The sequence below is a fragment of the Chiroxiphia lanceolata genome, chromosome 2, assembly GCF_009829145.1.
Source record: "Chiroxiphia lanceolata isolate bChiLan1 chromosome 2, bChiLan1.pri, whole genome shotgun sequence".
Classification (NCBI taxonomy): Eukaryota; Metazoa; Chordata; class Aves; order Passeriformes; family Pipridae; genus Chiroxiphia; species Chiroxiphia lanceolata.
Window position 1 is genome coordinate 101598237 of NC_045638.1, and position 26475 is coordinate 101624711.

The 26475-nt window shown below is 44.4% G+C and overlaps 1 protein-coding gene across 24 annotated transcripts in view; it reads left to right on the plus strand.

The window, feature by feature from the left end:
- The first annotated feature begins 12721 nt into the window (after positions 1–12721).
- Positions 12722–26475, plus strand: part of BBX (BBX high mobility group box domain containing) — a 149549-nt gene continuing 135795 nt past the window's right edge. For 4 of the 24 annotated variants that reach the window (XM_032678296.1, XM_032678300.1, XM_032678301.1 and 1 more), the window contains exons 1-2: positions 13756–13774; positions 16094–16166. The gene's annotated coding sequence lies outside the window, so the exon portion shown is untranslated. The other 20 variants (XM_032678307.1, XM_032678310.1, XM_032678313.1 and 17 more) reach the window with 14 other exon arrangements.

The following is a 26475-nucleotide window of genomic DNA, read 5'->3' on the forward strand; positions in this document are numbered from 1 at the left end:
CTGCTGCAGTCTTCACTCACACCTTATCCATGGAAACCTCAAGTAATCTTTGGCAAACCTGCAGCATCCCATCAAGATTAGCAAGGGAAAAAAAATGACTCACCTTGCTCTCTTCTGTCTACTCGAATTTAAAAGAATGAGGGCTGCCTTTTGTTATGAAACCCAACCTTGTGGGGATTCCAAGCTGAAGAGTATGAGTGCCTGAAAATATCAGAGAACTGTACCTTAGCAAGAGAAATAGGGAGTGAGTGGAGGAGCCGTTCTGTTGATTTTGGAAGGAGTGGCAAAAGTTCCACTGACTTCAGCTGGGCATGAGCCAGGCCCACTGGGCATTAAACTCCTCTTGGTATGTCTTCCGTCTTCCACATACAATACTGACAGGGGTCCCACAGACAAAATTTAATTGATTGTGGCACTCGGACATCACACAGAAATTGTTTCTTTGTGGTAGAGTCTACCCGTGTGTAAAGAGTCAGCACAAACAGGACCACGAGGGACTTGGATGGCACATAGACCTTGTTTTGTTCCTCTGCATAATTGAATTCCACCCTTGGAGAATAAGCAAGGAAGTCTACTTCTTGATGGTTAGTCTTCTGTTACAACACATGATTGATGACTGTTTTTAAAATATTTGCAAAAGGCATGTATGTATTATACTAAAGAAAGGTGTTAGTTTGACGGCATTGGGGAATGAAACCTTAGACTTAATCAGAGGCAAGAAATAACCCTTTAATACCTTCATAAAATCTCTGGTTGAAACAAAGATACAGCAGCATCCTACAGCTTCATCAGTCCCCAGCACTACAACTGTTTCCTAACAGATTTTTACAGAGCCAAATACAGAGGACAAAGATCAACAGGATGCTATTATCAAGCACCATGTGCTGGGAAAGAGTAAATGCTGAAACAGTCTGTGCTAGCATCCTTTTTGTATTATCTCTGCATCCATGGATAGTGAGAAAATGAGGACTTCTTAAAGAACATCTAAAGAAATTGACCTTCATCTTATTATTATGCTAAATTACTACTTCATCATACATAAAGGAGTCTGAAAGTGGACTAGGACAGTTGCCATATTGAAACTTCTGAATTTCGTAGGATATTTCTCCTGTCTTTGTTTTACACATACACATACACGCATGACTGTTCAGCATGAAAGTTTACTAGCCAGCAATCCACAACATTTCTCAAAGCACACAGAAGTTTTGCAAAAGAAAGGAATTAGTTCCATTGGCAAAATATGTGTTTGGTTACTGCCACAAGAAAGCAGACTACCCCTACAGACCTCAGTCCAGGGATGACAACCTGGCAAAAACACACTCTGGACTTACTTCAGTGTCATTGTAAAAGCTCTTAAAAAAGTTGGAGAACAGAAGAGGTCAAAACAATACTTTAGAAGAGAGTTTGTATTCTAACAAAAACAGTAACAAGATTTCACCAGCTGGGTCTTTTCTTGGGAAGACACTGAACTGTAACAGGGAAGGTAGCAACCACACAGTTTTTTAGCCAAAACCAAATAAGAACTTTGGAGAAAGTACATTATTATTAATAGTAACAGGAAAATGCTTAAAAAATATTTGGGCCCTTTCATTAAACCATCGCGGTTGATTACATAAAAACTAGTTTTGAAGAGGGATTCTCTGTCTGCTACTTGCCCTAAACCATAAAGGAGTACAGATGTGAGGAAACTCATTTTTCCTCGATTAAAAGTGCTACTGAGTTGTGTTCAGCATAAGGAGAGATACTGAAATAAGAAAAGCAATAAAATAAACTAGTGGGAACAACGATGGGGGCAGTTTCCATCCACGTGTTGGTAGGGTGAAAAAACAGCACAGAGAAAAGATAAAAAGAGAAGTGAAGGTGGCAGCAGAAATACGTGAAACAGAGGGTGCCCATATTCCTACTTGAGTGTGTCTTGGAGCACAAGGGGAATTCCAGCCTTTCCTACCATGGCAGAACGACTCAGCAGAAAGCACAACATATAAACAGCAAGATTTTTTCCCTCAGGGGTCAATGCTTATAATCAGAAATCAAATGAAATTAATACAGAGGCAAAACTGACAAAAGAAGAACCACAAAAAATCCCTAGCACAGGACCCCCTACTTCAAGAACAGACTTTCAATGTGTGGTGGCCCTTACACTCTCATTTTCCTCAAAAATATTTTTCTACAGGGCTACAGACAGATTAGGCCTAACCTGAACATTGAAGGAGAGGTGCTCTAGCCATTCTGCCATGCAAGTTTATAACTCCCAGGCACATGTTGTGTCCAACTGTTGGACCATTTAGAGGCACTGACGTTCAAAGCAGCTCAGTGAGGCACCTGTGAAACCAGGCTCTTTCATCTAGCAGTGTTTCAAGGCCATTGCTGCTAGTTCAGTTGGATTGGCAACACTTCATTCAGAGAATTCATATTATAAAACATCTCAAATTATTGAACTAGCAGACAGCTAAAGTGATTCTTGCCTCAGCTCCCAGTAAATTTTTTCCAAATGCAATTGACATCCAATAGTTTCAGTCCACATTTCATGTTTGTGTACACTGCCTCTTAATAGTGTCCCTGTTTTCCCTTCCCCATTTCAGAAACAGGATTAAACATTCTGGAAGCGGGCTTGACAATTAAATATTTTAATCCTTAGGTATATATGTTGTATTACCCATGATCTTTCCTATGCTGATAGGCACAAATTTAAGAAAAACTATTGTATTTTGGTCATGTTCATCCCTGCATGATGGGATGAATCTCACAAAAACACTGGGTGAATGTAAATTTTGTGGAAGTGAACTTACTCCTGGAAATAACCTGTATTCAGACTTGCATGCTTACCCCATTTCCATATATTTAGCTCTTTCTGCTTGTAAATTCGTGTGTACAATAGAGTTCAGCCTATAAGTGTAAAGCAGGTGAAACTGTGGAGACCTTATTCATGTTGGTGGGCATTTACTTAGGTCATTGCACCTCCCGAGAAAGTGCTTGTCGACACGTATTACAGCCCCACAATCTAGCTTCACATAATCAGGTTCTGCCTGTATGCTCCACAACGAAGCATTTCCATCCCTTGAAAAAGAGCTGCATGTGGAATCAAGCAAACAGATATTTTTACCCATACAATTTTCCTCTTGCCAGAAAGCTGGTTGGATTTCATTTGCTTTTTGTTTGTTTGCATATTTGCTTGTTTGTTTGTTTTTATGAGGCAGCCCATGGGGAAATGCCATTTACACTTAATATTTTTTTTATTTATTTTGATAGTAAATGCAAACAATTCAATGAAGATAAACATTCTTGTTGGAATAAGTTGCACAAGAAATATGAAACATTTCTAATGAAACGTATTCATTTGAAATTGGAAGGTGAAGGGGTTCCTGTCAAGTAAAATGTGAAATACTAGGAGGATTTGTCCTTAAGGAAATAACACTTCCCACACCAGTTAACACTCTATGTGGTAAGGAAAGGAAACAGAAGAGGGTGCATGGTCACAGCTTCTGCTCCACTCATCCACACATGCCTGTTACACCTGCATATGTGGATATAAAGATGCTGAGCTCTAAATTATACCAATGCCAGCATGATGGCAGAGCCTTGAGAACTGCCCCACACTGACATGAATGTGATCCTTTCCAATAATTTTGTCAGGGTTTGGTACAGCACCATTCTCAGAATGGGTTCACACAGCATCGCTACTTTGTGAGGGCAGCCAGGGAGTAGATTCACTTTTTTTTGACAATTCAGCATCTTATTTCAGGCACAGGGATGGTTCTAGGTGTATGTCCACAACTTCAGGATGGAGAAAACTTGGTTTAATTTCCTCTTTGGCCACCATCTTACACTGTCGCTTAGGAAGAGCCACTGTTCCTCTTTGTGCCTCAGTTTTCTACCTGTAAAGCAGACATAATAAAACCTACTTTCTTACCATTTGGAAATGAGGTGAACATACTTTAGAGTTAGTAGTAATCTACATGTAAGCAGCATGGGTAAAAGAATGAATACAGGACTGGACTCTGGTTGCTACTGAACCACAAGGTGGCTTAGATACAGGCACACTCTCCTATCTTTTCAGTGACTGAATCCTGCAAGGGCTTGTTGAGACCTCTATGTTCCCTCACAGCCCATTAAAGCTAATGCCGAATCCTTCTGCAAGGTTGCTACAAGCCCTTTGTGCCAACAATTTTCTGTAGAAAGCCCAGTACACCCATCTGCCCACTGTTGTTACTGTTTGCACACAGAGATATTACTGTTACCTGTCACTTCAGCTGCTTGAGCTTCTTCATCTACCCCCTGCTCTACCATGGCATCCGTCAGATTTTCCCCTGAATCCTTAGGGTCACATTCTGCTGTCTGCACACCCTTGGAGGGGTAAAGGCCCAGGTTAATTTGCTCGTTTCCTCACCTGTTTTTATAACACATATTTAATGCAACAGGCCTTTGGTGCAGCAGCAGGCAGAGAAGAGGAGCTGGGGGGGGGGGGTGCAGTGGTTTCCCCTGCTCTAGAGCTCATGCGCTGATGTGTGAATCTCCACATGCCACCCTGCTCGGTGGCCAGTGCTATTACTCCCCCTTGTAATGAGCTTTCTGTGACAGCCTTGTCCTTAAGGAAACATCTCTGACCCCACTGGCAAATGTCATATTTAACATTTCATCCTCAGATAAAAATGGCTTTGAACCCCAAAAATATGAATACCAGAAGTATTTTCTTGTTACTGAAGTATGGGAAAACCAGTTTTGGCACAGATGTGCCAGTGAAAAGCAATTTTTGTTTGGCTTTTGGTGCTTTGCATACCCATTCAGAAGCACAGTGAGAAAAATATAAATAAAAATAATCTATATAAAACTACATAAACAAATGTGGTTACACAAATGAATTCCCTCAATTCTTTTCAGTAACAAAAACTTGGGATGTAGCACTGGCCGAATGAGAAATCTCAGACCAGGTCTTCAGTCTAGTTGTTGCTGTCTGTATTGCAAAATAAGAGATCCTGACAAGTATTTATAAACTGATGATAGCAGAATACTCTGCTGTAGTCAGTGGGCTCCCATCACTGCTTTTCATGTTGTCAGGATTTCGCTCACTGATTGTAAAGTTTTGGAGCAAGAAACGCATCTCAACATAAAGCTCCAGCTTCACAAGGAAGACAGAGAAGTGACAGACCTTTGAAGCCAAAGTCACTTGTATCTGGGCAGGTCTCTTTGGAAGCACCAAGGTCATGCAGAGGCTTAAGCTTATGTGCATGAACAGTTCCCTAGAAGTCAACAGATGAGTACATAAACCTCCCTTTGACTGGAACCTAGGTTTGGATGTAAGGCGCTCTAGTACTTTTCAAAATAAGGCTTTTATATGTGCAGAAAAAGCAGAGTGGAATCAATAGTCAGCCTGGAAATTTAAGAATGAAGGGGAAATAATAATTAACTCAATCTGAGCACTGCTGAGCATGCATGACTTGAGTTCCTCTCAGTAGGACTTCAACAGAGTCACAGATTTAAAGTTTCTTTATGAACATCCAGTTCATCACAGACCATAAATCTCACCATAGATCTCTGCATGCCTTCCACAAGTTCAATCTGAAAAAAATGCAGACAGGGCTGTGCAAACCACCAATTTTTCAAATTCTGGAGGTTAAAAAAAGAAAAGAACAAAAAGGGACAACAGATCACTTGTGGTAACCTGGACTGATTATTTTTCAAAAACTTAGGTTGAAGTAAGTTGATATTGAAGGCCAAGAAAGTGCACGGAAAATGCTATATTTCAGGTTGGAGCATTTTAAGGATTTTTGTTTTTTAATTGAAATACGAAAATGTTTAATTTGTAAAGCAATTAAAAATTTAAATTTTTGCAGCCAAATAGAGGTACTTATACCTTCCCTTCCTTTCACATACATAAATGTAAATCCCCAAACCAGCAATTGACAAAACTCATCATTTGAAAAGAAATGGCCTGGTATTGTCAAAATGATTTTTGCTGATAGGGTTAGAACTTAAAATGTGGATCAGTTCCACCACTTACCTTTTACAAAATTACAAGGAGAGACAGCATTACAACCAGTGAAGGCTGTAACTTCTACTGATGCAGAGAACTCAACACAAACAAATGCTTATGCTAGAGCTGCAAACAGTCAGAACCCACCACGGGTGTTTGAGGGCTAAACCAAAGAGGGTTGGCAGACAGACTCCAGCGTGGTATTTGCCTGCTTTATGAAGTATCTTCCTTGCTTTAGCACTGTCGCTGAGGAAAGTCACAAGAACCTGCTGAGTTCAGGGAAAAGCCCCATTAAGAGGGCACGCAGGAAGACACACTGTATATTTTAAAAGAGCTAGTTCTTACAGGCTGGCCTGCCAACAACTCTCATGTTGGAGCAGGGAGGACCAGGAGAAAGTGCCCTTCTTAAGTTTCACCTTCTTCTCCATTTGACCCTAGTGGGACAGAAACAATGCAATGTTCTGATTTAATTTCCTCTCATGAGGCCTCTCACCTGGATGCACTGAAGCAGCACACAGCCTTCCTCCTGTAAGAATATTTATAGTGGGTTGCACTAGTCCAAGACATGAATTTTTATTCCTTCCTTTACCCCCCCCCCCCCCCCCCACCTCCTGGAAGGCCTCAAGATCCATCCTGTTTTGCTCCCCACTCTATATCTGTCTTTAAAGCTGATAATTTTAATTCCAAAAGCAAGGCCTCCAAAAGGAAAGGTTAGATGTATTTGTGCTCCATACAGGCTGTTGTATTTGTGTACCACTGGATTGGATGCTTCTTCTCTCTTTGACAGAAACTGAGCTCTGTGTCCTCTGCCTTTGCTATGTCACATGGCTACCACCTGAAGGAATAAAATTCTGATCTCTGCCTCTTTGAAGCCTCTCCCTTGCAGAGATGAACAAGATCCCTAGTATTACATCTGCAGTGCTCTGTATTTCCCTAGATATAATAAGTTAAGAGTCAAATACCATGTATTTGAGTAGTTCAGTGACTAATGCATGCTCTTGTTATTTAGGGTCAAATGGTCACTCGCTTTATTTACTTTACAAATGGTAGCAGCACTGTGCGGCCAAAGGAGCGTGCTGCAGTCTCACAATGAACACAACTACAGGCATGGCAGTGCGGCAATGAGACATGAGTCTGGGAAGCTCACCAAGCTGTAAGAATTCATGCTCAGACCTAATGGGTGCTGCTCTTTCACTTGAGTCACTGCAGGGACTTGCCACTTCAGCCAAGCAGTGGATTTAGCAGGTTAAGAACTTTTTGATCCTTGATTGTCCTTGTTCATCTAGACAGAAGGAAATACATATTCGTGAGGTAGATCTAAAGTCTCTAGTGGTATACTGGAGGTTGGAGGAGGACACTAGAACACAGTTGTAGTTTCTGTACAGCATTATGAACATTTATAGAAAAGCAAAAGCAAGTAAACAATCAAATAAATGTTTGAATAATACCAGAAGCAGAGATAGGGAAAAGAGGCCCTTGGGTGGAGGAGGGAGAAAGCTACTTGATAGTACTAAACTGTAATAAGGGGAAAACAATCTAAAATTGAAATATTAGTTCCAATTACATTTTATGCTTAAAGCAGTTAAATATTATTGCAGTTTACATGAGAGATAAAGCAGTAACTGTAAAAAATTGGAAGGGTGGCATTGAGGGAAAGCTGCTATCCTTTGGCCCAGCTTTTAATGGGGACTTTTTCAGTAAGTCTGAAGGAATCCCAAGTTACTGGATGTGAATGACAGACCCCTTGTTCTCGTGTTGCTGGCTATGGAAACTGATTTGCTTGAGCTAGACTAACTCAAAGGGCTACATAACCTCACGTGAGCAGGTCTGACCTGATTTACATATTTTCTGTAATGCAGTATACTTGTATAAACACAAGGAAAATCTACTGAGTTTAGAGATTAGCAGGCAATTGCTTCATTAGTCTAGACACTGTATATTTCCCATACACTAGTGTGTTTAGTTAATATATATTAGTTTAACATATACATAAATGTCTTGCAGAATCAGCAGCAGTTTTTACGGAGGTGATAGACTCGGATGGATGTGGATGTTCTGGCTAACCTATTACTCAATTCTTCTGAAACAGGAAAAAATGGTAAATAGCTCCTCAAGGTGTAGTAATATTTCTCTGAAAAAGGGAGGCACTATGAAAGAGAAATCTCAGAGCAACGGAGAAAGAAATGCATGGAGCAATGCATTGCAAGTTAGAAGGTCAGATTTGATTTTTTACTTTCCCGCTTCCATACTATGAGACTCCTGGTAGTCATTTTACCTGTCTGTTCCCTTTCCTACTCTCTTGTCTAACTTGTCAAAGGAAACTGCTAGCAGCTTAGGCCAGAGGTTGCTTGTAGGATCTAATATTCTTAGTGTCTGGTTCTGTTAGAGGGTTGCAGTGGTTTTTTACTAACTAGTAAAAAGAGGCATTAAAAAAAAAAAAAGAATAACAGTTGACAGGAGACGGTGGGAATTAGATGCACAGGTATAGAAAGAGAACACTCAGAAGCAGCATCTCAAAATTATGAAGAAAATACCCTGATTATTCTAATGTTGTGAAAGGAGTAAGGAATAAGAACAAAGAAATACAGTCAGAGTTTAACTGTGCCCTCCTACAGAGAAACCAACAGAACAAGTTGGCCCTTTCTTTGACTTCTACATACTTCTGTTGAGTTCTCAAGAAACTGAAAGTGAGGCTGAGGTGGGAATAATAACTTCCTAGAAGTGTGGTTGAAGAATGGCTGTCCTGCACTGATCCTGTGGCTCTGTTCCTACTCTGCAGAGGATATTCTGCAGCTTTAGTTCAGCTAAAATGCCTCCTCCCTTCAGTGCTTGCACATAAATTGCTATTAATGTTACCACGTTATACAAGTGCATTGGGGAGGAAAATAGGCCCACTAATGCTTTGTCCTGCTCCAGTGTTTTTTAACCTGGAGGATGCCACGCTATTCCATGGACTGTGGGTGGGCACAAGCCACAGGAAAAAAGCAACAGAGGTGGGACATGCTCCATAAGGCTGCATCTGCCTCACCCTTTCTTCCCCATGCTTCTCCCCAGGCTGTGTGCAAAGCTTAACGCAGATAAAGCATATGCTCCCAGAGTTGCCTTATGGCCTTCTTTCCCTGCTCACATGACAACCGTCACTTGTAGTCAGCCATGGTAGCAGCTCAAAGGGATCCAGGGCCTGCAGGCTCAGGCTGCAGCTGGCTAGTCCAAGCTTCCCTTTTATTATCCGAATACATTTACAATGGCCATGGAAGCACACGTGTACCTCAGCCCGGAAGAGCTACCAGTGGGCAACTTGGTTCCACAGTCAGCAGGTAGCTTCCACCCTGGGCAGGAGGAGCAGAGAAAACAGTAATCAAGGATCAAACTTGGCCCCTTCCCCAACAGTATGGGCTCCACGGCAGGCCCCAAAGGAAGGGAATAGAACAAACCCCAATTACTATTATATATACTGATGCTACTATTTTTCCTGTTATTATTACATAACAACAAAGCAAAATGAAGTATTTTTTTTCCCTCTTGACAGAGCACAGACACATGGCTGCTTAGGTCTTTCATGTTGTGCCACAGATTAATTAGGAGGGGACACGGGGTTGGGAGGGAGACACTCTGCCGTCAGTTGAGCACAAAACAGGCAAACCCAGATGAACTCAGACAAACGCCACTGATGTGCAACTTTGAAGCCCCAAATCCCACTGTGGGTGCATCAGAGTAAACCACTTTATCTGTGCTGAGGTGCACTGACTCCAGCAGTGCTGGCTGTAACAGGAGCACATGGGAACGTGCCACAAGGTAGGGCTGGGGCACCTCTCTTTTAAGAACTAATACCACTACACAAGAGTGACAGAAAAGTGCCATCTGATGACACAAGACTTTGCAGAAAAATCTAGAAATGCAACTTGTGTGAAGTTTTAAAATAACAATCAGCAATTTTAAAAATTGCAGCACTTTCTGTCCCTTGAAAAATTCCTCATAGACACTTACTAACACCTTATAACTCTTGATAACAGTGACTGACTAAAGTCAGAAATATCTCCAAGTGGTCATGCAAAGAGATTAATTTGCTTAAAATCATACATAGAAAAATGGAAACCCAGAAATATTTGCTAACCTCTCCCTCTCCCCTTCATGACCTCAATGTTTGCAGAAGGCCCTGGATTGATAGCCCAAGAAAATGCAGTTCTCTCTTTCACTATAGACAAAATAAATCAAAGGCAGTGGAAATGCAAACATTTTATTTTCTGACCATAGCAGCATACCTCAGCTTACTCATCTCTTTTAAAGGGTGACAAAATACTTCTGCTTCTACAGGCCTAATAGGTGACCTGCCTTGCAACTAACCCATGAGCCATTTGTAACTGTACAAAGCAGACACAAAACACAATTGTTCTGTTTAGAAGCACTGTGTATCCATTTTGTACAGCTGTAAAAAACTACTTTACATGCAAGGTGTTCTTATCCTGGCCTCTTTTCTGAAATGGCCAGTAAAGGCATCAAGTGTAATAGAGAGTTCTGTTAACAACAAAATTAAGCATCTTTTAAAATGAAGTTCATGTACACTATGAAGTGTCTACATCACTTATATTGCTCAGTAATTACCTGCTTTGGCAAGATTTTAGCAATGAAGAGGTATAAGAGGCTCCATGGTGTGCTATTATTAATATGGGTAAAAGAATCCAAGAAACAAGGCACTAACACTGACATGTAAGAAACTATACCATATAAATTTTAACTGTCTGGATTAGGCCTCTTACTTTTACCAGCAACTACTTATGCATACTGAAAAGATGCTGCTTACCAACTACTGCAAAGCTCTTCACAATCTACAAATGGTAGGAGGAAGCTCTGTCTAAGAATCAGGCCAACCTTTTCATATGTGACTAATGAAATTTTTGTGCCTTCACTTGCCAGTGTCCCAAACTGTGACACCTGACATGTACCTGACTTCCAGTAGATACATGGTTGGGTCTGCCTTGAAAATGAAATAATGAAGTAGAATGCATTAATTACAAGAATGTGTTTATCCTGTTATTTTTATATTATTCAGGCACTGACATACCCATGCCTGCTTACAACAAGCAAGAGGGAGGGGCATTTACAATACTTTTCTCACATCTTAAGAAAAATTTAAAATGCTAATTTAAAATGCTTTCTTAGAAATACAGATGCAATTTAGTTTTCTAATATCAGCTTGTACTTTACCCCACTATATTATTCAGACATAAGAAATATTATTTCACAGTTATTCAGCATAATTCTGCCATACTGGAAAAGGTGGGAGGAATGAAAGAAGAGCAGAAACACCATGGGAAGACGCTGAAATCAACTGTATCACAATGGAATAAAGCTCAGGAGTGAGAACATACATGGAACAAACGTTGCATCCTTGGAGCGTTGGATATGTAAAGTCATTGTGAAGCACAAACATTGCTCTTTTATTGGAAAAAAACCAAGTACACTTCAGTTTCCATTGTTGTTATAACTATTATTATTTCTGACCCTTTTTTAATATGCCAATTGTCAGCATCCTGCCTGGAGACAGTGCCACACACAAAAATTAGTGCTTCTTAACCATAAGAATAAATGCCATGTGTCTTCTCCTTAGAAGCCATAAAGGTCTCATGTTGCATATATTCAAACCCTCGTGAACATTAATACACAGGGTCAGTGTACACACTACGCTTTCATGTTGTGTTTGATTTCTGCAGTAGAAAGGAGCTTCTCCAAAAAAGTTAGACTACATTTCCACAGAGCTTTTCCAACACCCGTCAGCACAATCGCCATGCAGCCACCCAAAAGCTGCTGGCCTCACACTGTCGCTTTGTGCGTACCAGCCCGTAAGTCACAGAAATTCTCGGATGAATTTCACATCCATGTGCCTGGTACCGTCCGCGAGGTGCAGGGCAGGGGGCCGGGCAGGATGCGGAGCGTGGCGCAGACCCCAGCGCTATACTCGGCTAGTTCTGCCGGCCGAGCTGTCTCTACGGGAAGGCGGTGTGAAGCCGGCCGTGCTGCCGATGCTGGCCCGGTGAGGGCCTCTCTGCCACGCCTGGGCGAGGATTCCTCCGGCAGCGGGCACCGCCCGGAGCTCCGCCGCATCCCCGCGCGGCGCCGCTGCCTCAAACCCCGTGGCCGGGTCAGGGGGCACCGCCGGCTCGGCCCGTCCGGCCCCGGGCCGCGGGGGTGGCTCCCCGTGTTTACTGCCCGAGCAGGGGCTGCGCGGATGCGCTGCCGCCTCCCGCAACTTCTGGCTCGCCGTGCTTTGGCCTCTGAATGAAACCCGCCCAACTCGGGCGAGTAAGTTACCGGGGGAGCTGCTCGGGGTGCGCCGGGCCGGGCCGAGCCGAGCCTGCACCCCGCTACCCGCCGGCGCTGCCCAGGGCAGGCGTAGTTTACTCTCGCAGCACTGCCCGGGCGGCCAATGGACAGCGGCTGCCCTCGCTGTGTCCGGCACGGCTCTGCGCTGCCCCGGGCGGCCCCCGCTCCCTGCCCCGGTTCGGCACCGCCGCCGGGGGCTCCGCGAACCCCGCGAGGGGCAGCGCGGCGATCTTTGTGTGAGCGTGTGCGGGGAGTGTGTGCGCGGAGTGTGTGCGCCGGCGGCTCCCTCGCGGGCCGCGGGTGTAACGGCAGCGCTGAGTGGCCGGCGGGCCCGTCGCTCAGCGCGCCGGCCAATGGCGGGCCGGCTTATATCGCGGGGAGTGTTGTGGCGCTGCCCGGGTTGCATGGCTCTGTGTGGAGCCGCGTTCCGCGGGCGCCGGGGCGGAGGGGCTGCGCTGCGAGCCGCGTCCGGCCCAGCGGCGCGGTGCGCGCCCCGCCGAGGTGAGTGAGTGCGCCCGCCCGCCGCCCCGCACCGGGCGGGCGGAGACGGGCAGCAGCAGACAGGGAGGGAGGGATAGAGAGAGAGAGAGAGAGATGGGGTGCCCTCGCCCCACACTTTCCCATCCGCGCCCCAGCGGCGGGGCAGCCCCCCGCGCCCCCTCTGCGGCGCCGGCGGCCGGGAGGGCGGCGCGGAGCTTCCCCTGCCCGGCGCGGCTGCTGCCGCGGCTCCCAGTCACTTTTCCTCCTTCTCTCCAGCCCTGCCTTCGTTTGGAAAGTTTGGGCAGCGGAGGACGGGTGGGTTGGTGCCGCCAGCCCTCCGCCCGGCCGGGAGGGCAGGGGTGACTGGGGGTGTTTGACGGGGAGGGGGCGAAGTGGATCGCGGTACAGCGCAGGGCATTTAACACACCAGCGAGCCGAGCCCGAGAGGCGGCGGGGGTAGGCCAGCCAGTGCCAGGCTGCGTTTGAAACCAGGCACCTCTCGCCGCCACAGAGAGAGGCAAGAGCAGCGGCGGAGGGAGGAAGGGGAAGGAGGGCGAGGAGAAGGAGGGATGGCCACCGGCCACCGCTCGGTGCGTGCCTCCGGGAGGACTTGACAGGGAAATCGCGGCAGGCAGAAACGAAACTTCATCCCGCGGGGCGGCGAGGCGCGGGGGAGAGTGCGCGGATCGGTATCGGCTGCCGCCGGCCTGGGGGGGCTCCGCGCCGCCGCCGGCAGAAAGGGTGGTGGGGGATATAAAACCGGAGAGGGGGAAGAAGCTGATCCGGCCGCCGCACAGGGAGCGGGAGGAAAAACCCCGGCGCCGACCCCGACAACAACAGCGGCCGCCGGGCTCGGCCGGAGAGTTGGGCTGTGCGTTTTCCGGTAGTCATCGGCGATGCACCCGGGGCGGCGGCGGCCCCGGTGGGCAGCGGGGGGGCGGACGGACGGCGCTGCCGGAGTTTCGCGTGGATGCGGGATTATGTTGTGTCAATAAGTTTAAGGTGGAGAGGGAGAAAGGGAGGGAGGGAGGCGGGCGGGGGCCGGGGGGAGGCGGCGGCAGGCCTCGGCCGCGCGAAGTCCTATTTCTGAAGGTAAGTTGTGACATTGGGTGGTCGCGATGACAGAAAACTTGGCGAGGGGCGCCCTGGGGAGGGGGCAGCCGCGTCGGTGGGGGCTCTGCCGGCCGCCGGGAGCCGGATGGGTGCTCGGCTGTTATTTGCTGCTGCGAGATCGGGTCGCTGGTAAATTACAGAAAGCAGCCCTCCTCCTCCTCCTCCTCCTCCTCCCCCCCCCCCCCCCGCTCCCCGCCAGCCGCTTCGCTCTTCCTCCTCTCGGGTTTATTTGCAATGTATGAAACTTGCATGGCTGTGAGGAGAGCCGATCCAGTGTGGGTTTGCGAGGAGGAGGAGGAGGACGGGGAAGGAAGGGTTGGAGGCAGGGGAAAGGAGGCAGTCGCGTTAATCCCGGGCGCCGCACGGCAGCAGGTTTGCGTTAGGAATATCGGTGGCAGCCCATTGCCGCCGCTGAATGAGGAAGGTAAAACGAAGCGATGCGAGAGCCGCCGAGGCGACATGCACGGCGGCTGGGCGAGAGGCACCGGCAGGCGGCTGCCCGCCCCCTCCCTCCCTGCCTGCTGCCTCCTCCCTCCCTCCCCGCCGGGGCGGGGAAGGACCGTGCCCGGGTCTCCCCCGCTCGCCGCCAGCCGAGCCGGGGGGCCGCGGGGCTTTAACCGTGTGCGGGGCGGATTCGCCACTTTTTCCGGGGGAGGCCCGCGGTTAAAAGTTTTCTGCGGAGGTGAGTGTGTGCGGGGAGGCCGGGGCGCCGCCAGGCCGGCGGTGGTCACTCGGGCCTGGGGCGCCGAAACCATTGCCCGTCCTGCTGGTGACACGTCCAAGTCCCGCAGCCCGGCGGGGCGGCGGAGGGGCCCGGCTCGGCCGCCGGGGCAGGGACGGGGTGCTGGTCTCCATGTGGCTCTCCCGGCGGCGGCACCTCCTCCCCGGTGGCAGCGGCGGCGGCAGCAGCGGGATCATCGCCCGGGCCCGCGGGGAGGAGGAGGGGAGCAGCAGGGAGGTGTTTGCTGCCAGCCTGCCTCGCCGGAGCCCGCCGGGGAGGGCAGCTGGGAGGGCCGGGGAGCCCCCCGCGCCCCCTCCCCGCGCCGCCGCCCCTTCCCTGCGCACCCGCCCGCCCCCAAAGGTGTTGTGGAGACTTTTCCCCCGGGAGGGTGAGATTTATGCGCTGCATTATTGCTCCTCTCCTCCTCCCTCAAAGCAAGATGGACTCTCTCTTCTCTCTCTCTCTCTCTCTCTCTCTCTCTCTCTCTCTCTCACTCACTCTCTCTCTCTCGCTCTCTCCCCCTCTCCCGGTGTCTTGTCAGCCTTCAAGATCGACATTTTGTAACTAGGATGCAAACTTGATGGTGACGGGGGGCGGGGGGCGCGGGGGGGGAGGGAGACGGGAAAACCCTGGGTCACGGCGGTCTTTCTCCATATTTAATACCTTTTCTTTCCACCCCACCCCGGAGCCCGAATTCCGGTGGCCCTACACTTTGCACGGGCGGGGTGGGCGGCGGGCGGGCGGTGGCTGCGAGCACCGCTCCCCCCGCGTTGGCCGGGGGTCTCTCCCCGCGGGCTGCGGTGGCCGAGGGGCGGCCGGGCGGCTCCGCTGGGCTCTGCCGGGGGGGAACGGGCATTACCTGAAACTGTGCTCCAGCCTCGCAGCCTGCCGTTCGTCCCTCTCGTCTGTCTGTCTGTCTGTCTGTCTCCGCGGGTGGATCTCGTACCTGCGGTCTGGCGGCTCATTCTTGTTGTTAATTTTTTGCGTTGTTTGGCTTATCCACGCGCGGGGATTGCTCGCTGACTTGTGAAGTTCCCGGGGGTTATTGTTATCTATGCCTCCTTGCAGATGATGGTCAACTTTCTGCCTTTTATTTTGATAATACGTGCGAGTATCTCTGTGTGTGCATGTAAATAATTACGTGATGCATCCCTGTGTGTACGTATATGTGTCTGTGTGCGCGCATAAACATGCATCCGTGTGTGCGAGAGACAGAGGAAAAATAACCCACCCTGCTGATGCACACTCAGATGATTTGCTCCATTTGCCCACTCCGAATGCCCTTTAAAGACACGATGCATCTTCTACTTGCTCCTTACCGATCCCTGCGACTGTCATCTTGTTTTAATGGCAACTTAGCTGGGGTGGGGGTGAGGAGGGAGCAAGTTTCAAGTTTTGGGATCTCTCCTCTTGTTGGCGTTGTGGTGAGTTACAATATTGTAAAATCATGGTGTGCTGATGATGTGCCTTTATTTGATACTTTATAGGTCACTATCACATGACAAAGGCTTTGGGACAGCTTCGTCTTCGTCTGTCTGTAATTTCCATTTGCTTTCCTGGGTAAGTATGTAAACTGTACACATGGAAAAAGAACTCTGTTGTTGTTGACAAGATAGAGGTCCTCATGCTGCCACTGTTTGTGTGGAAGATGTTTTTTTGGGTTTTAGCGCCTCAGAAAACACATCTTCTCTGGGTGCTCATAGCAACTGCTAGATTACAAAGTTTGTATGTAGGGGTGCATCCAAGTAACCTGGGAATTAAAAGGCTATGTATATTCAGAGCTCTCTTCACTTGTTTTTTTTTCCTTGTGTTTTTTTTTTTCCTTAAACTTTGTTTTGTAAAGATAGCTGATTGACTTAGGGCAAAAGTTTGAAACAGAGTAGCGTTAGAATATGCAAAGTGCAACACACAGGTCGAAAATTTCATGAGCATGTAAAGTCCTTTTAAAATTCAGTGGTAGAAAAGTACGAAAATATAAACAGAATAGGTAATTAGAAAACTCTGGAGGTCAAGAATCAGTGAGAAGTTTAGCAGAACTGTAGTACTACTGCAACAGGAGTCAGTTCAGTTTTAACACATAAACTGAGAGCTAATTAGAATTCCTTCCATGCTCTTTCTGTGTTAGTGTTTTTTCTTTTGGCATTGATTAATGCAGGTACCAATCAATTTGAAAGATGAATCTTAGTGACTAAATTCCTAAGCTTTCAGGTACACAACAACTTTTTTTTTATCTGTATGCTGGGGAAAGCTTTGACACGGTTTGAAGGGTTTGACACCTTTTAAGCTGAAGTAGAAGTTGAAAGAAGAGGTTCTAAATTTTTGGGGTCACATTCATAGATGACATAAAATGAGTGGCATTTGGAGCATTTCTCATATGATCGCCCATGGTGGCACTGAACTGCATTTGGTCCAAAATGGGGAAGTGGGAGGTAGCATTTCTTTTTGGTGCTATTGTGTACACAGTTAAAAACAAGACAAGACATGTATTTGGGGTAAGCTTAGTGCTCATAAATGCAAATGATTAATAACATACTCTTGACCTTTTCCAGGCAGTGTATAGCAGACATAGGATAAGTGATGGTCCCAAACATACTGACTTGAAGGGGGCTGTTGGGAGCAGCTGTTCTGGTCTGATATTATGACCACAAAGCTAGTGTTAAGGCTGGGATAACCACTGTGGGAAGTTGGTTTGAAGGGAGGATTCTGCTGTTCTCCAGTTCCTGCAGATTTACACCCAAATTTCAGGCGTACGGATTTTGTGTGCGGTGAGGTTGGTATGTGTAGGTTTAAGACTATAAACACCAAATTCAGTTACTGAAATTCTTTGACAGACTAGTTGCATAGGAGAATATTGCTTTTGGTTTTATAGCATTACTGACAAGGATTGTGTTCTGTGTAGAGTAATTGGTGCAACAATTTTTTCCAAGTAAAAACGCATTTGGAAATTCAAAAACTGGCAGATAGGCTTCAAAATGTTGTTCAGGGCTGAATACAAATGTACTGATTTCTGAACTTAGTTTTCTATGTGTTCAGGTAAGAGTCCGATTAGAGTGCTGTGAGTGCTAAGGACTTTTTGTTTTTTTGGAGTAATAGTAAAGGGTACTGAATGAGAGTAGCTCAGGGACCTTGCTTCAGGTAGCTTCTTCAGTCATTATCTGGTTTTAGTTTTATGTGATGAAGCCTTTTGGATGCATGAAATATTGATCCTGGAAGTGGTGATTGTAGTCTTCCCATGCTGTAAGAGGAGTGGACCTTGAATTTGTGCATAATACTGAATGTAGTTCTTGCCTGATGTTGAACTGGCTTGAAAAAAGAAAAGAAGGATAGAATATCTTTTTGACGAAAAAGACATAATAGAAACTTTAGAGGACGAAAAGAAATACATTTCCTCATAGCTTAAAAAAAGGCAATAAAAATAATGTACCTAGTGAAGGTGAGAACAGAGATTTCATTAGATTTGTCCATTACTAGAAACCTCCATTTACTTTAGGGAGCCTTTATTTTGGTAAAAGGGAAGATTTCTTTTATTATACAGTTCTCACAAAAGTAACTGTTCATGAATGGGTTTTAGTAATTCGGTCTTGATGTACAGGAGGGACACTTGAGTTCTGGTCTTGCTTAACAAGTGCCAGTGGCAGTGGTGGTGTGTAACAAGCTGGAAGGCGAAGCTGCTTAGAAAGGGGCCTTGTGAATGCTTCAGAAATTGGCCCATGGTCTCAAAAGTTCATTGCATACTACTGTCCCTCTTGGCACAACAAGCTGATAAACCATGTCAAGCAGACACATAATTTATCGGAAACGTGACTGGTTTTCGTGTTGAGGTGAACTCAGACTATTTAAGAAGCTTGCCCTCGATGCTTTGGAGTTTTTGGGCACTGCTTGCTGTAAGCTCATTGCCTGCAAAGCTTCCATTGGCTTCAGCAGGAGGTTTATTTAGGAAAGGAGTGTAGGAGTGATGGTGAGGATGGAGAGGAATTTGACCATGTTTATTTTCCCGTTCAAGGAAGAAAACCTTTCTCTTTCATAGCTGTTGTGTGAATAATTAAAGATATTAAATGTCAGTTTTCTACATAAAATATCAGAGGTAATTGTGCAATTATTTTCTAGCTAACGTTTTTCCTGTTCATCCAGAATGATCTTAATACACTTTGTTCGTAAATTAGTGGTTCTGTAGCTTGTGATCCTGTAAGCATGTGAGTATCTTTAAGCAGATGACAGCTCTTGTTAAATTCACTGATACAATTGCTCGCATTCAGAGCTTAAAGTTTTTCCAGGTTGCTGCCACTCGTGGTCTGCAGGCTGAGGATGCACAGTGTCTCTGCAGCTCAGTCAACATGGTGTGAGGCAGGGCAGTCGCCTGGCGTAGGCATGGGAGGAGAGTGGTATGAGGAGAGGAAATTTTGACCAAGTGAGCTGGGGAGAGTTACTCTTCCACCACGTGTGTTGGTGGGAAAAGTGCCAGTAAGGTAGATGAGACCTGTGGTGTGCAAGGCCCTGCTGTAGTGTGAAGTTTGTAAGTGCACCTGCAGTGAAATTTGGACACCTGGGAGGTGAGACACTGACTCTCTTTTAACAGTACATGGCTCGTGTAGCATTCAGGCCTCCCTCTTTATCTGAAGACTGTTCCTTGATAGAGGAAGGTACTATAAATTAAAATTGGAACTGAACCAAAATTTTGGTTTTAATTTTGAGTGTGTCACAGACTGTTTCTGAACTCTGGCAAGTGATGTAGTCAAAACCAGAGGCCACTCTCCGGATTTTGGACCCAAGTCGGACTTTCTGTGCCCTGTCATGAGGGTGGCCCGCTGCAGCTGCTGGTGGAGTCAGCAGCACTGCTGTGGCCTGCTGGTGTCTTCCAGGGTCTTTACTCTTAGAAGCACAGCCAGATGTCCCTTTGCCACCTGCAAATGGAGACTAACGGTACTTCCCTGTATCGTTAAATCATATGGTGCCTATATATTAGGACAGTTTTCTTGAGTGAATTAAGTTTGTTTTAAAGCAGTACAGTTGCTGTTTTACCTTAGAAAACTTGATTTATGTTTTCTTTATTACTTAGGAGTCTATAAAACTGGACTGAAATCATGTATGTATTTCAAAATATTCTTGAGAAAAAATAGGAAAAAGTCAACCTTCTGACTTCTGTACTATTAAGTTTCTTTCTTTTCCTTCTACCCCTTTCTTGGGGTGTCACTGCCAGAAGCTTTTTCATCCTGTTTTATGTCAAAAGATTATTAGGGGTTACTTCCTTTTTATTATTTTGTTTTTATTTTTTCAAGATCAGCGATGATACAGTGTTTCTGAGAGCAATGGGGTGAGGGTGGTATTAGTGGACAGGTGAATTTTGCAAAAGACTCCTACTGTCACCCTTCTTGATAGTTTCAGAAGGGATAAAACCTGAACCAGCATTAGGATTACTCCAACTTTAAGAATGGCTTGGTGGGTTGTTGTTAGATTGCATTGCTTGGAAGAGAAAAAAGCACATGCTATTCTCTCAATACTAATGATATTATTAATAATTGGCAGTTCTAGACATTGTCTTATTCATGTGCTTTCTGTCTTGTCTGGCGAAGTACATAAGCTGTGCTGTAATCACACACCTCAAAACCAGGAACAATCATTTTTATCCCTGTTTTAGGCATCCGAGATACAAAGCTGTGAAAGAGCGTAGGCTTGCCTGCAGTCACTTAGCAGGTTAGCATTAGCAGGGAATGGAATAAAATCCACATCTGACTTTCCAGTTTTGTGTCCTTCCCCTTGGTGTATGCTGCTGCTCTGAAGCTTTCCTGGAAAATGCCTGTCTTGAGATGTGAATAGTCTCACTGAATTCTGTGCCAGTTGGGCATCTTTTGCTAATACTCAACTTTGATTCATAAAGCTGCTTTAAAAAAAAAATCCCACCTTCAGAATAGTATGAAGTTACTGACTCGTAACTTAGTTGTATTTCTTGACGGGCGAGTCTAAAGTAGGAGGAGAGCTTACTTAAGAGTTTTTGCCAGTAAACATGGTATTTAAGCTGCTGTGTTTATTGCACTATTTATTACCCTTACGTTTATTTAATACTAACTTACTTCATGAAGTTGATAAAAGGAAGAGAATGGTTTTTCATTGCAATTAAATTCTTCACAATTAAATTATTTTTTGTATTCATAATTTAGTGCGAAATCACAACTAATTTTCTTATGAAACATAGAATTGACAGAAGCAGCTACTTTGGCACTCTGGCAATATTGTGACAAGTAGGGTAACTTACTTATTGAACTTTTATTTCTAGACCCAGTAAATGTGTAAGATTTTCAGATTTGCTGTTCGCTGGTGTTTTGTTACTGAAAATAAAAATTTGATGTAAAAATTGGAGCTGTATTTGAGGAGTAAAGAATACTTAATGTCTGAGTGTAGATTGAATCGTAGTATTCTCATGATGATAGCAGCATTTTATTTTTAATATTTATAAATTTGGTTGCATAAAAGATGAATTGACAAAGAGGAAAAGCATGGTTTTGGTGCTTTCCAGTGTTCATGCCTTTTCCTTTATAGCACACAAATGCATAATGTAATAGCGAGTCTTTATGAGCATGGACAATTCAGCATGTGAAAATAAGCTAGCTTCAGGCATATCTGAGCACAAAGAAGGCTAGTACAACAAAATTTCAATTTTTAGCAAGGGGAAGGAAAGTTAACAGGATTTTATGAGACTACACTAAGAAAATCAGTTGCTCTAGGAAGCATGGAATTTTTGTTGTCAGAAATCTACCATGTGGATGTTTCTTTGTAAGAGGTTTTATAAAATGTAGCAAATACTGAAAATAAGAAGCAGCATTTTATTGACCCTTAATGTTGCAGAGTCTCATTCAGCAAAGATAAAAATAATTCAGTGGACTTGCACAACATGGGATCTATGGAACTTAATGCAAGTGGAAGCTCTCTTGACAAGAAGCTTATCAAGTCCTGCCTATGCCTCCCCTTTCTGAGGGGAAGCGGGAAGGTGTCTTCCCTCTGCTTGTTTGGTGTGTTCTGTTGGGGGGTTTTTATTATTTATTTATTTATTATTTTTTCTTTCTGAAAGGCAGTATGCATGTAGCAAATTGTTGAGGAGTCTGCTTTGAGACGCTGTGAAACCACATGAACTTCATTCCTGGCTGTGGGGTCCCTCTCCTCTTATGCAGCTGTAGCAACAGGAAGGTTTCTGCTATCCATGCTCTCAGGAAGGGCTTTATCCTGTGCTTCTGAAACCCAGAGTTCCCCACGGCAGGGTTGGGTGCACACATTAAAGGCCTTTCCCTTAGTACTGTTAATGGGGACTGAGCTGGCCCATTGCAGGATTCAAGGAAGGGTTAAGCCTGGTCCTGGGCCTCTGGTGAGCTGGGTTGAGGATTGGTGACTACACTGTCCTCCTGAGTGTTGGGCAGTACTTTACTGCTGTTGGATGGATGGCTTTCAACCAGTACCTTTCAGTTCTTTCCCCAGTATGCTCTTTCTGCGGGCTACAAAAGGACTTTTAAGCTTATGCCATGTTAGAAGTTGTCTCTTTTTGTTTTGAGTTTGTTTTTCATTTGTATCCCTGTCCTACACAATCAAGAGTTATCCAGCAATGGCAGTGGGGAAAGCATGTCACATGATAACAGTTAGGATTATATCCCTTGTAGTAGAATAGTATGTCTTCCCTCTGCAACCTGTGTGTTCTTTTATGAAGCAAATAATCCTAGTTTTTTTTGTTTCTGTATGTGAGAGAATGCATTTTTCTGTGGTTGTCAAAGCAGTATTTAAGAGAGAGACATCACAACAAATTTGGAGATGAAGCTGGATAAAGAACCCATGGAGTGAAAATGGAAGGAGTGAGGGAGAACTTGAATTCTTACTTCATTTTGTCCTCTTCAGTGTGAAGTAACTCCGTGAAAGTCAGTGGAGCTGAAATGCTGGGATGTTCTGCATTAAAATTTGTCTGTGGAAGTTGGAAGGAAGTTGCTCTTTTTTGTCAGGTTGATGAAAAAGGCATTTTTGTGGTTGGCCATGTTTTGGTTTGCTTTCTGCAAGTGGTCTTTGAGCCACATTATGCCTACATTTAACTATAGTTAGCAACATCATGCTTAATTTTTTTTTTCCAAACTGTATGGGGTGAAGTACAGGAACATCAGTTTGTCTTGTCCTAACATCTAAAGAGCTCAATCCTGCAGTTACAATTGTGCAACTGGATTCCTGAACAAAAAGCCAGAACCAGAGCTGCATCAGCAATGTGCACCCCTTTGCAGGTCTGCTGCCTGAAGTTCCTGGTGGCCTGTAATTCCTCAGGAAAGCTGCAGATTTCACATTATTCTTAATTATTGATGTTCAGATAGTCCTGCCAGGGTCAGGCACCTGTTGTACTCTGTGATCAACGCACAAGCTTATAGGCTGTCCCTGACCTGATGATGAGCAATGTAGGAAGAGCTGGGAATAGAGAGAGAGACATTGCTGAAACATGCAGAGTTCACATAATTGTGAAGAGGGTGGAAGAGCATGAAGTGTGAGAATGCCATTTGGTAGATGATAAGCCATTTTGTTTGAGTGTATTTGCTTCCCAAGTTGGTTATCTGGGTAGGGAAAGAAAGCATTCTGATGTACTGCAAATCAGTGGTCAGAGATGATAGATTTTGAAAGAAGTAACATTTTCACCTCCACTTCATTTATACGTCTGGCTTTAGATGTTGTTCCTCTTTGCAAAAGGCTTCTTTATATCCAAATATCATCTTGAATAGTGTAAAATTCTTGCCTGGCTCAGTTCTAATCAGTGAGTGCTCTGTGCCACAAAGTTGCGAGTTCCAGGGTTTACCTTTTGTTTGAGTATGTGAGTGATTCTTTTTCATGTTTAGGTAAAGTGTCTGTATTTGTATTTCTTCCCTCTAATTTGTTTGAGATTCTCTTTCGTACATTGTGTTAAACATCAGTCATCAAGTACTCATAATGTATTTTGAAACAAGTACACAAAATTGCAGCATGATCCAGCACTGATTACAGAACTATAGCATATGAATTAATAAGAAAATAAAAATAGCATAATTAATTTCCAGCTGCTTTTGGAGAAACAGAGGTGTTTATAGGGAGAAATTTGGTGTCTGCAAAATGAAGAATGGCAAAACTCGTAGGAAATGTATTAATGCAAGCAATTATTCACAATTTACTTCCTCTGTTGTATTGATTAACATTGTGTTCCAGTGTTGAAAGAGTAAGCAGAAGCTCCAGTGCCGTTCTTTTAAAACTGTTGGACTAAATAAAAAGCACAAGTGTCAGAAGTACAGCAAGGAAAGGAAGTTTTTAACTTTATTTCTTAGTATAGAAAATCTTAAATAAGGGAAGTAAATTACACATAGATAAGTGTAATGGTTGAATGTGTCCATTTCCCATTGTTACGAGAAAGATATTCCCATCAATATGAGAGAATTGCCTCTGTGTGTATGTGTGTGTGTAAAATAATCTTTTAAGTGTTTCCCTTGGTAATAAATCAGTATTTTCCTTGCATCTCTTGTGTGTGCTTGCTTGTGCTCATCTGCCTCCCCTCAACTCTGTGTACCAAAGCAGCATAAAGTCTGTGGGTAAATGTGACCTAGGCAAAATCTTGCACTGTGAGGGCCCTCACCACACTTTGGTCCCCACAGTTTCCTTTGGAGGAAGCTGTTGAATGGATCTGGATACTCAGTTGCAGGTTTTGAAATGTCCGCTTAGTTCACCCTTAGTCGGGGTTGGCCTATTGTTCAGGTGGGAGCTCCAGACAAAGCTTTGGGCCTGTGTGGCTGCAAAGTCTTCCTGGTTTTTAATCAGCAGAGGAAGATCCTGCCCTCCTGAGAGACACGTCTAGAGGAAGCAGATTATTTATTTATATAGTGAAGTGGACTCTCGAGGATGTCCCTGTCGAGCTTTCTGTTTTGCTGCGCTGTGTGATGACAGGGCCAAAGTGAGTGAGAGGATGCTGGGGTATGAGGAGGGAAGCACCTGAGAAAACTGGCCAGATACTGTGTTTCGTCTAAGAGTCGTCCTGCTGTTTCTCTGCCACAAGTGATCTAGTTTCTGTGTGCTGTCCTGGATGGACCCACAAGACTGCATTTGAAGTTTACTGTTATTCTTTGCAGAAAGAGCAAAATCGAAACGGGAGGAGAGTCTGTCATCACAGACATCCCCATGCAGTGGGTTACAGGAGAGAAGGGCACAGTTCAGGTCCTCCAGTGAGGACAGTATGTGTTCTCTTATTCAAGGATCCTAGAGGGGAAAAAAAAAAAAAATCTTTGTGAGTGGGGGATGGTGTTTTGTGGAGCACTAACAGGCTTTGCAGAGATTGAGCAGGGCTGAAGGATAGCGTGGGGGCAGGCACACTGGAAGGAGGGAGGGTTTTATGCCTCGTATTCCTGGCCCTTATGAGCCCCTCTGTATGTTCACTTGCGTGTCTGCTGCCTTGACATTCCAGTTATACCTATTGAACTGATTTAAATCATGATTTTAGTCAATAAACACTTGTTTTAAATTGGTGCTTGTAATCTCATTTTGCTTTGGTATTTTTGTTTGTTTTTTCAGAAGCAATCTCTATTGGTAGACAGCCGTTAAAATATGTTACTAAATATAGCCTTTACACTAAATTTGGCACTACTTTTTTGTTAGTTCAGAGGATGCACTGTATGCCTGCAGACTTTCTAAGTGATTATATGACTTACATGCATTTATTTAGATTGCAACTGTTAAAGTTTTTATTTAGGACATGACAAATGATGCTGTTTTTTAATTATGGCCTTTAAAAATGTCCTGTTTATTAAAGCCACACTCATGCACAAACACACATGTACACACAAGTAAATGCAAATAGAGTTTACACTTAGAATATCAGTAAAGTATTAACCCTAATACAGTAACCCATTCTACTTAACCGAATGCAAGCTTTTAGAGCTAGTAGAACTCAAACTTCTCTGCTTTGTTTTCTCAGATGAGAAGGAAAAACAAATGATCTTACTTTTTCAATTCCCATTTAGTTTCTCAGCTTTACAGCAAACACCACTAAGTGACGTTATGGAGCAAAGACTCTGCAAGGGCAGTGAAAGGTACTACTTTCAGGTAACTTAGTTCTAAACGTAATGCTTGTTCTTGGTACTTCAGTGAAGACTTACCTGTTGAGTATTTGAGCTTTATTTACAGTTTTGACATCAAACATTTGCAATTTATTTTAATTTAATATAAATTGAGTTATATAATATTACAGTAGAATTTAACATTGGTTTGTAATAATTTAAAGGCAAATTGCAATTAGGTATTTCTATTAAAATACATTTAGCAACAATAACATCTGAAATTTGAATATGATTTCTTTGTTCGGAAGGAGTTTGCTTGTAACTGTATCTGTTTCTGTGAACCTGAATATATTTTTTTTAAATTACTTCATTATCTATTTTCCAGAGTTTCTGTTTGTAATAGCAGATGCCTTGGGCAGTATCTTCCGCCATTAAGGAATGCAGAGTAGCTCACTAGGTAAAACTGTGGCCATATTAACCTTTCTTTGTGGGTGCTAGATATAGATGTAAAGGATGTTAAGATGAACAGATACCTGTCTGTTTACACGGATATGTACTTAATATTAAAAAAATTGATTATTTTAAAACTCCTGTTGCAAGCTTTCCTTTAGACTAAGTGGCATGTGATTGTGACTTTAATTTGCACTCTCAGCACATGAGAGCGTACTTTACAACATCCAGGGAGGAATCTAGCAGTACTGGTGACCAGAAACCGAAAAGTGAAACCAAGTTGTTACTAGATGATTCGTGTGTTACTAAGGTATTAGATGGGAAAAAAAAAAAAATTTAAAAAAAAAAAATTGGTAAATATACCATAGCAAGTCTGTGGGCTGACATGGGTAAAG